Source organism: Amblyomma maculatum, chromosome 4, assembly GCF_055883805.1.
Source record: "Amblyomma maculatum isolate TAMU_Amacu chromosome 4, ASM5588380v1, whole genome shotgun sequence".
Lineage (NCBI taxonomy): Eukaryota > Metazoa > Arthropoda > Arachnida > Ixodida > Ixodidae > Amblyomma > Amblyomma maculatum.
This window is the reverse complement of record NC_139347.1, coordinates 135,752,353-135,760,163: the sequence shown is the minus strand read 5'-3', so window position 1 is coordinate 135,760,163 and position 7,811 is coordinate 135,752,353.

The window sequence follows — 7,811 nt, the reverse complement described above, 5'->3', positions numbered from 1 at the left end:
CCGACATATCGTATAGTTCATACATCCGTGTTTTGTGATAAGAGTGTGCAGCTCGTGCAAACTACTAGCTGCAGGTAATGATTTGCGGCAATTAATATTAACAGCTTCGCTACTGTTCCAAATCGTGGTTGTCAAAGATTGAGGATTTATATTCACATAGAAAGGGAGGTCCCAAGTAGTCAATAGTAGGCAGAACTATTTTATTTTTTAACCTTGAGACGTTAAAACTTTCAAACAAGTGACTATTTAAGTATATTTGGGGATCTCGACTAGTAGGACAAAGGACGCTCATGATTCCGGTTATGGCGGTAGCATTCGATGGAGACGAAGCGCAAAAGAGGCCCGTGTATTGTGCAATATGTCTCCGCATAAAGAAATAAAGGCAGGCTAATATAGCCCGAATTTCTCCAATGCAACTTCCATATAATATAGGTGATGTTTCCGCACGTCAGACTGCGGGTTTTGCATTTAATATCACGCTGCTTCCTGATTTATTATTTTTAAACAAAACATAGTACTCCAATCAACGGGCTTTGCCGATAGATGTGGCTTTCTCTATTGACAACATTAGATTCGCACCAGCCACAGTTATTTACAGCTTTGCGGTCTACTATCATGTAGCCAGTAGCCCAATTTTTGTCAGTGGTCCCGATGATCAATTGTTCTAAACATATGTGTACCTCATAGGAACACGCATCAACTCAATACCGACCCGATAAATGCGTAAGGTTTATGGGTGCTCAGATGCAATTATCGTGTCTACTGTGAGGATTCCCCAAAGCCACAGTTCCAACGCAAGCAGGCACCGACAGAGCTTTAAAAATGTCACTTGATTCTGACAGCTCTAGCAGCCCCTCCTGCAACTGGGTACGAAACACGTCTCACCCATATTCGCGTCAAGCCGCATTCTGGACTTCGAATGTGTCCCACACAAGCCATCCCGTAGTACGCCGCGACGACCGTCCACGACGTGGGCCGAGCCACTATGCAAACTTACATAACTATCGCTGTGGCATTGTGTAAAACCGTGACACAAAGAGCTACTTCTAAATATTAACTTTTCAGGCACTGTGCCTATCGTGGCGTGGAAGCTTGGAAGCCAACGTCCACGCATTGTGGTGCGCTCTGGCAGCACAAAACACCGACGAACACTACTTAAAATAAAGCAGAGGTTATCTGTTAAGCAGGTTATAGTGCTAAGGTACGGGAAGTTGCAGTTTGAGCTTTACGTGTGGCGTCGTCTGGGAGCCGCCGCGTCAAATGCAGGATATCTGACCTTTTTTTTTCACGAGAATACCCGGTGCAACGGCGCGATTGATCGTAGAGGACGCTAAACTCCTTGATCATTTATTATCAAGGAGCTTTTAGAACGCTATCAAGGGGCTTTATAGAACGCGGGTTTGTGGCGCCATCTGGGAGCTGCCGCGTCAAGGGGCAGCTGATATTTAACCCCAGAGCTCTTTGGAACGTACCAGATGAGAACCGTCGCTTCAAAAGGTGACTGACTCACTTTTCTGATGCCTATTAGCTGTTGGCCCGTCTAGAAGCGGTTATTAGAAGCTTTCTGGTATTGCCATTATTGTCTTCTAGAAATCACTTTTTCTTTAATTTTTTTTCACCTAAATTAATATTTAAAGACCGGAATTTAGATCAATTAAAAACGCGTTTTTGAAATGGTCCTTATAGGAAGTTTCGCCACTGCTGATATTAAAAAGTTGTAATTAAACTCTGCTTAAACTTGGTTATAATGAGCCAAAGTGAACGCTACGGTAGTTTAGTGGTTAAGACTGTCGAAAACAGAGCGCAAGTGCCCGGCTTTGAACCCGACCGGTTCTAGTCCGCTCCGATGTTCTTTTATGCGAAAGCACTACAAGATTGGTGTAGTAAAGTGGAATAAAGTATAGTAGCACTACTTGGAAGGCGCGCATGGCTTCCGGGGAGCGTTGCGCTCTGGAAAGCTGCTAGGGACGCTGCTGGTCTCTTTCATACACCGCGGTGCGGCCGGCTGGCAATCGCTTTGTGCGGGCTCTGGAGAGATTTGCTTGGCTGCCTCCCATGCGCTTGACTGTGGCTGTAGTTTTAACGCGGTAGGGTTAAAAGTTCAGTTATTCAGAAACTTTGGCGCCGATATTGATGCCGGAGTTGCCAGCGGGAAATCACGGACATGGCGCTCGCAGGTGGTTAGCTCACAGCTGACATGGCCGGGCACTGATTCTTAGATGATTGGCGCGACGAGACCACGTGATATAAGAACGTTGGGGGGGAGGAGCTGCCAACTCGGGTTGCTTATTTCAGTCGGAAAGGTGGAATACGAATATGGTGCCTACATGAGCAGATGTGCCGGCCGCCGAGGCGCGCAGTTTACTGCTTCGCCGCTTCAAGACAACGAAGTGGCGTGCTGCGGATAGTGCCCTATCGCAAAATGGCGTGCGTCGTCTGCTACTTACGTCGATTAAGCATTTGAATAATTACGCTTGTAACGAAAACATGACCGGAGGTAACTGTTTGCACGAACCATTTTGGCTCCAACCCTTTTAATGTCGAAAAGAAAGCGCTTTATTACACCCCGTCTCTCTCGGCCCGGGGGCACAGGGAGTCAAAAATTAAATACTCACGTACTTCAGGATATTATACACGAAAGATAACTTCGCCGCGCAGTAGATATAAAATTAGGAACCGGCCTAGGCTGTGAACAATGCAGGGTTTAACGCGAAAACAGATTGGAAAACCTATTTAGTCATTCCAGTGTGGAAGACAAAAATAAAGCGCCATTGTTTGTTACTTTTATATTCCAGAATATTAACACATTAGCCGACAAATCGCTTTGGAAAAGCATAAAACGCAATCGAATCGGCCCTCCACTGCACGCCACTCAAGTTTTCTGCTTTTATTCGCATTGCTGAGTGTGATTCCATAAGAAACAAACTGGAATGAAAGCCTTGGTGTCAGTTTTGTGCTAAATTCGCCGCGCTAGTATATTAATATGAGAAACTAACTAGCCACCTTTGCAGCACTGCTTACTGTCGGATTCATTTCGCAATATTTAGTCACTGGAAAAATCAAATCCTTCTCTTCTTTTTTTGTGATTGAGTTGCAAAAATAATGACAGGGAATGTTTACATTTATCGCTCAAACAACTGTACTAAAAGAAACGGTGAAACAAAACTTCCTGAATGTGATCGGTACAATATACTGTGCCCTATATTATGTCGCGCAATAATATAACTATTAATGAAGAAAACGTTGCGAATATACAAAAACATCGCAAATTCGTCGCTTTGCAGCACGCATCGTTGCTAGAGGAAACATTTCTTGTATCGGTGTACCCTCAGAAGCCAAGTTATTCCTTGACAAGAGTAGAGGCTCTTATTTCTTCTTGATTGGCATTGGGCACAAAGATGGCGCTGAGGATGCAGAGGTTGACAAATTTATAAATCAGAATAGCATGGTTACAGTGAAACTCGGAAACTCGGAACTCAAAAACTCGGGACGAGAACCCCTAGATTCTCAACATCTCTTCTTAATTCTTCGGCTAGTCACCGATTGGGCAGACCCTTTCATGGGAAAGCCTTCTGATTCAGTAGTAGCCTGTAGGCGCTTACATAGGTGGGTTCACCGCTCTTCCCGCGGATCCCACGTGACCCGGTAATGCATAAACCAAGAAAAGCACTAAACGGAATGAAAAGCTCGTACCACGTGACCAGACAAAATACAAAAAAAAAAGAAAATTGCGTATGCGCACTGATCTCACACGATCTAACAGACACCAAAAATGTAAAATACAAATTAACAAATGAAGTCGAAGGCGAAGGCATTTACTATCTGCACCTTACCGCGGCGCGGGCCAACCGGACGAAGTACACACGCGAAAACAAAATGGCCCTCTTCCCCCCGTTTCACACAACGGCGACGCCCGGCCGAAGCCGAAATGCCGTAAAGGGACACTAAAGAGAAATATGCAGAAGACTAAGGAAATGTTCAACAGCCTCGGGAAGGAACAGCAGTTTACATTAGGTAGCGAAATACTGAAAGTTGTAGGCGAATATGTCTACTTAGGACAGGTAGTAACCGCAGATCCGGACCATGAAAAGGAAATAACAAGAATAATAAGTTTGGGATGGAGCGCATTTGGCAAGCACTCGCAGATTATGACTAGCAGCTTACCGGTATTGCTGAAGAGAAAAGTATACAACAGTTGCATCTTACCTGTACTCGCCTATGGGGCTGAAACGTGGAGGCTAACCAAGAGAGTTCTACTTAAGTTGAGGACAACCCAGAGGGCTATGGAACGAAAAATGGTAGGGGTGACATTAAGAGATAGAAAGCGTGCAGAGTGGTCAGAGAAATAAGTTACTGACATTCTAGTGGAAATCAAGAAATGGGTATGGGCAGGACATACGTAGTGCGAAGAGAAGATAAGCGATGGTCGCTTAGGGTAACAAACTGGATTCCAAGGGAAGGAAAGTGTAGCAGGGGGCGGCAGAAAGTTAGGTGGGCGGATGAGATTAAGAAGTTCGCAGGGGTCAAGTGGATGCAGCTAGCACAGAACCGGGTTAATTGGAGAAATATGGGAGAGGCCTTCGCCCTGCAGTGGGTATAGTCAGGTTGATGATGATGATGAAAGAAAATCGAAGTGGGCTTGCACGATAGAATGACAATTCCCGATTACAGAAAATCCACTCTTACTGAACATAGAGCTGAAGAACAGAATAGAGGCATCGCCGCCACAGCCAAAACGGCCGAGGCTCGCAATTATAAATCACGTGACGCGCAAGGGATCACGGAGGCTGACAAATGCGAATTACGTTAGCCGTTTGATGTGGTAGTTGGTTTTGTCTCGAATATGATAAGATGCTATTATCATACGTAAACAACGTCGAAAAGACAACGTAAACGTTGGTAGGCAAATACAAAAACATATTTGGAGGCGGCACTTCAGTTTCGGTTATGTTCCGGCTCAGGCACTTCGTGCGTGCTCGGATAGTTTCGTTTTGGACCTGTGGCGCCTGAAATACGACGTCGAAGCAGCAGATGCGCCTGGCTCGTTCAGATTTGAGCATTCGGAGGCGCGAGCGAGCAAAATCCGCTGCCGCCGACACGCTCCTACGTTCACAGTTCTGAGCCAACAAACCGCCGCCGTCGCCGCTTCGAGTGCGAGCTCCCGTTAACGCTGGCCTGACGTACGCCACAAGAAGCATGCATATGCTAAGTGTCGAAGGAAAAACGCATTATCATTCAATTGTTCATTAAATCATTGCACATCTGACCAACATACTGCGGCGATAAGACCTTCAACGTGCTATTTGCAGGCATCGTAAACAAAAGGGGAATACTTGCCGCTCATACCAAGGAGAGCGTAGATCTTGTTCCAAATGTCAATGTTCCCCTATTAAATCCTTGCATATTGCGCTAGTCGCCGGCGAAAAAAGGGCCTCGAATAAAAAGTAAAAACTAAAAAATAACTAAGCATTACAAATATATTAAAAAGCTAAAAAAATCAATTTGTAGAAGAAAAAAAGCGACAGCGCCAGCGGGATTCGAACTTAATACTTCTTGCCCTCTACTGTTCCGAGCTAAACGCTTGGTCACACCGAGACCTTTTTTTTTCTTTATTGCATGGGAAAACTTTCGTAAAAAAAGGAAAAACTCCACTGACTTAAACATGTTCATGTCTAAAGTTACCGGGCTGCTTAATACGAGCCCGCCATATCCCTAGCTCGACAATGCATCATCATCAAAACATCAACATTCTGGGAGGCAAACGCATGCATATCGATACGGCATCTAGTTTTGAGGTACTTCACGTGCAGCATATACACTTCTCACCAAAGCACACTGCTCCCGAAACACGGATTTGGACGATCTTGGTGGCTCTGTATGCCTGTCCATCATGCATACTGAAGAGTGCCATCAACACAAATTGATCGTAAGGAACGACAGAGTTTTGGTCAGGAGGCAAAACTCCAATTGTATATGGTGTAAATTCAAGGTCCTTTTTAAGACTTCTTTGTAGTATGTCCCAAAAAAACAAGCATCATGGCACAGAATAAAGCAGTGATCAATTGTCTCAGGCACGTTACAGAGACGACAATTCACCGACCAGGGCACAAACATCTCCTTATCACGAATAAAAGTCTTGACAGGCAACGTTGCTGTGTGTAGTTTGAAAAAGAACGTTTTTGCAGCTACCTGAATGCACATTTGCCTAACACGCTTTAGAACAGTCGCGTCCAAAAACCCCAGATAAGGCTGCTGATACAACGGTGTATGGAACAAAAACTCAGTGAGAGCCTGGGTCATCTGCTTTCTCGAGAGGCTATACAGGTAATCTACAGAGAAACGCACAGTGAGAAAATTGAAATTGTCAGCAACCTCCTTAAGGAATCGCCATAAAGGCCCCTCTCGAGCCTGCAGGCTCGTGAGGGACAGGCTCGAGCCTTCCCAGTCGGTGCGAATAAGTAAGGCAAATGAGGACTAAGACGCCAAATGAGCATAGCTACAAGAAGTGGGTCGTTTGCCGATTTGAAAAAGAAAAAATGGGAAACAATTTAATGCACAAACAAGAGAACAAGGCCAACTCCACCAACATATAAGGGAAGGAACAAGTCGTCACGCTACATGGGCTCCCATTGAGAGCGCCACAAAAATGTTCCAAATATTTTATGCATAACTTGTACCTTCCTCCTCGCACAATGCAGGGCTTGAAGGACATACGCAAGCTTTTCAAACAATATGTTACAGACCTATGCCCTAGCAAACACTGAGAATTCCCTACGCATCCAAGCCTGTGTTTGTCGCCGCATAGGTACGATTTGTGAATCCCAGTAGGCTGCGCTGTTGCGAACTTGGTGCAGCGGAACCCCTAGGTGCTGAAGAGGACTACAGGCCGAGCATATGCTTCTAAACTGGCTTGGTCTAGTGCCCCAATGACCCAACCAAAAAGCTTTGCATTTATCTAAATTAAGAGCCAATAGGAAGCTAGGAAATATTTCTGCATATTATGTCACGGTCGCATTCATAATGGAACATTGTTTCGAGGTGTACAGGCCATTGCTGCCGGTCTAAAAATTACACCTTCTTGACCATCGGAGCATGCTGTCTGCTCTCAGCACTTGCAACTACTGTTCTGATGCCTATGCGCACTATATTGTGCACTGGAGTCATTTTAACATGTGGAAGTTCACAGCGCTGGCAAGTGTAGGAGCGCCGGCTCTTCATTCATGCTCTGATACCGTGGAGGTAATTTTAGCTGAACATGGAGCTGTAGCACAAACCTTTAAGGAAAAAAGTCCTACGAAGCTTCAAACTGACAAGCGCAGCAGCGAGGACAGTATTTTGCTCGTAATGAAACCTTATTTGTATGTAAACATTTCGGGAAGCGTTGCGATGACCGGGGGGCTCGGTTTGTTTATAAGCAGTGCAAGAAGGAGCGCAAACGCTTGAGAAACACGTAAAGTGCTATGCATTACAAGCGCTCTATGTTTTTTTTTTCTTTGATGGGCCGATCGTCCGGTAAACTACTCTCTTCATCGCTTTATTTATTTTGGCTGCAGCCTTCACTTATTGTGAGCCCATTGTCGATTGCGAGTACGCTGTTGCCATGTTGGCCCCTGAGGGATGCTAACCGGTCGACGCCCCCGGCCGCGCCGGCTCAACTTCCTCTCCGCGCGCCAGCAATCATGGATTCTCCTCTTGCTTCATAGTGTACGTCATTCTACCTTACTACGTAGTAGGAGAAAACAATTTGAATTCGACCGGCGGGGAAAAAAAAAAAAAAACCTCAACTTCTTATCACAATATCTGAGAAGTAA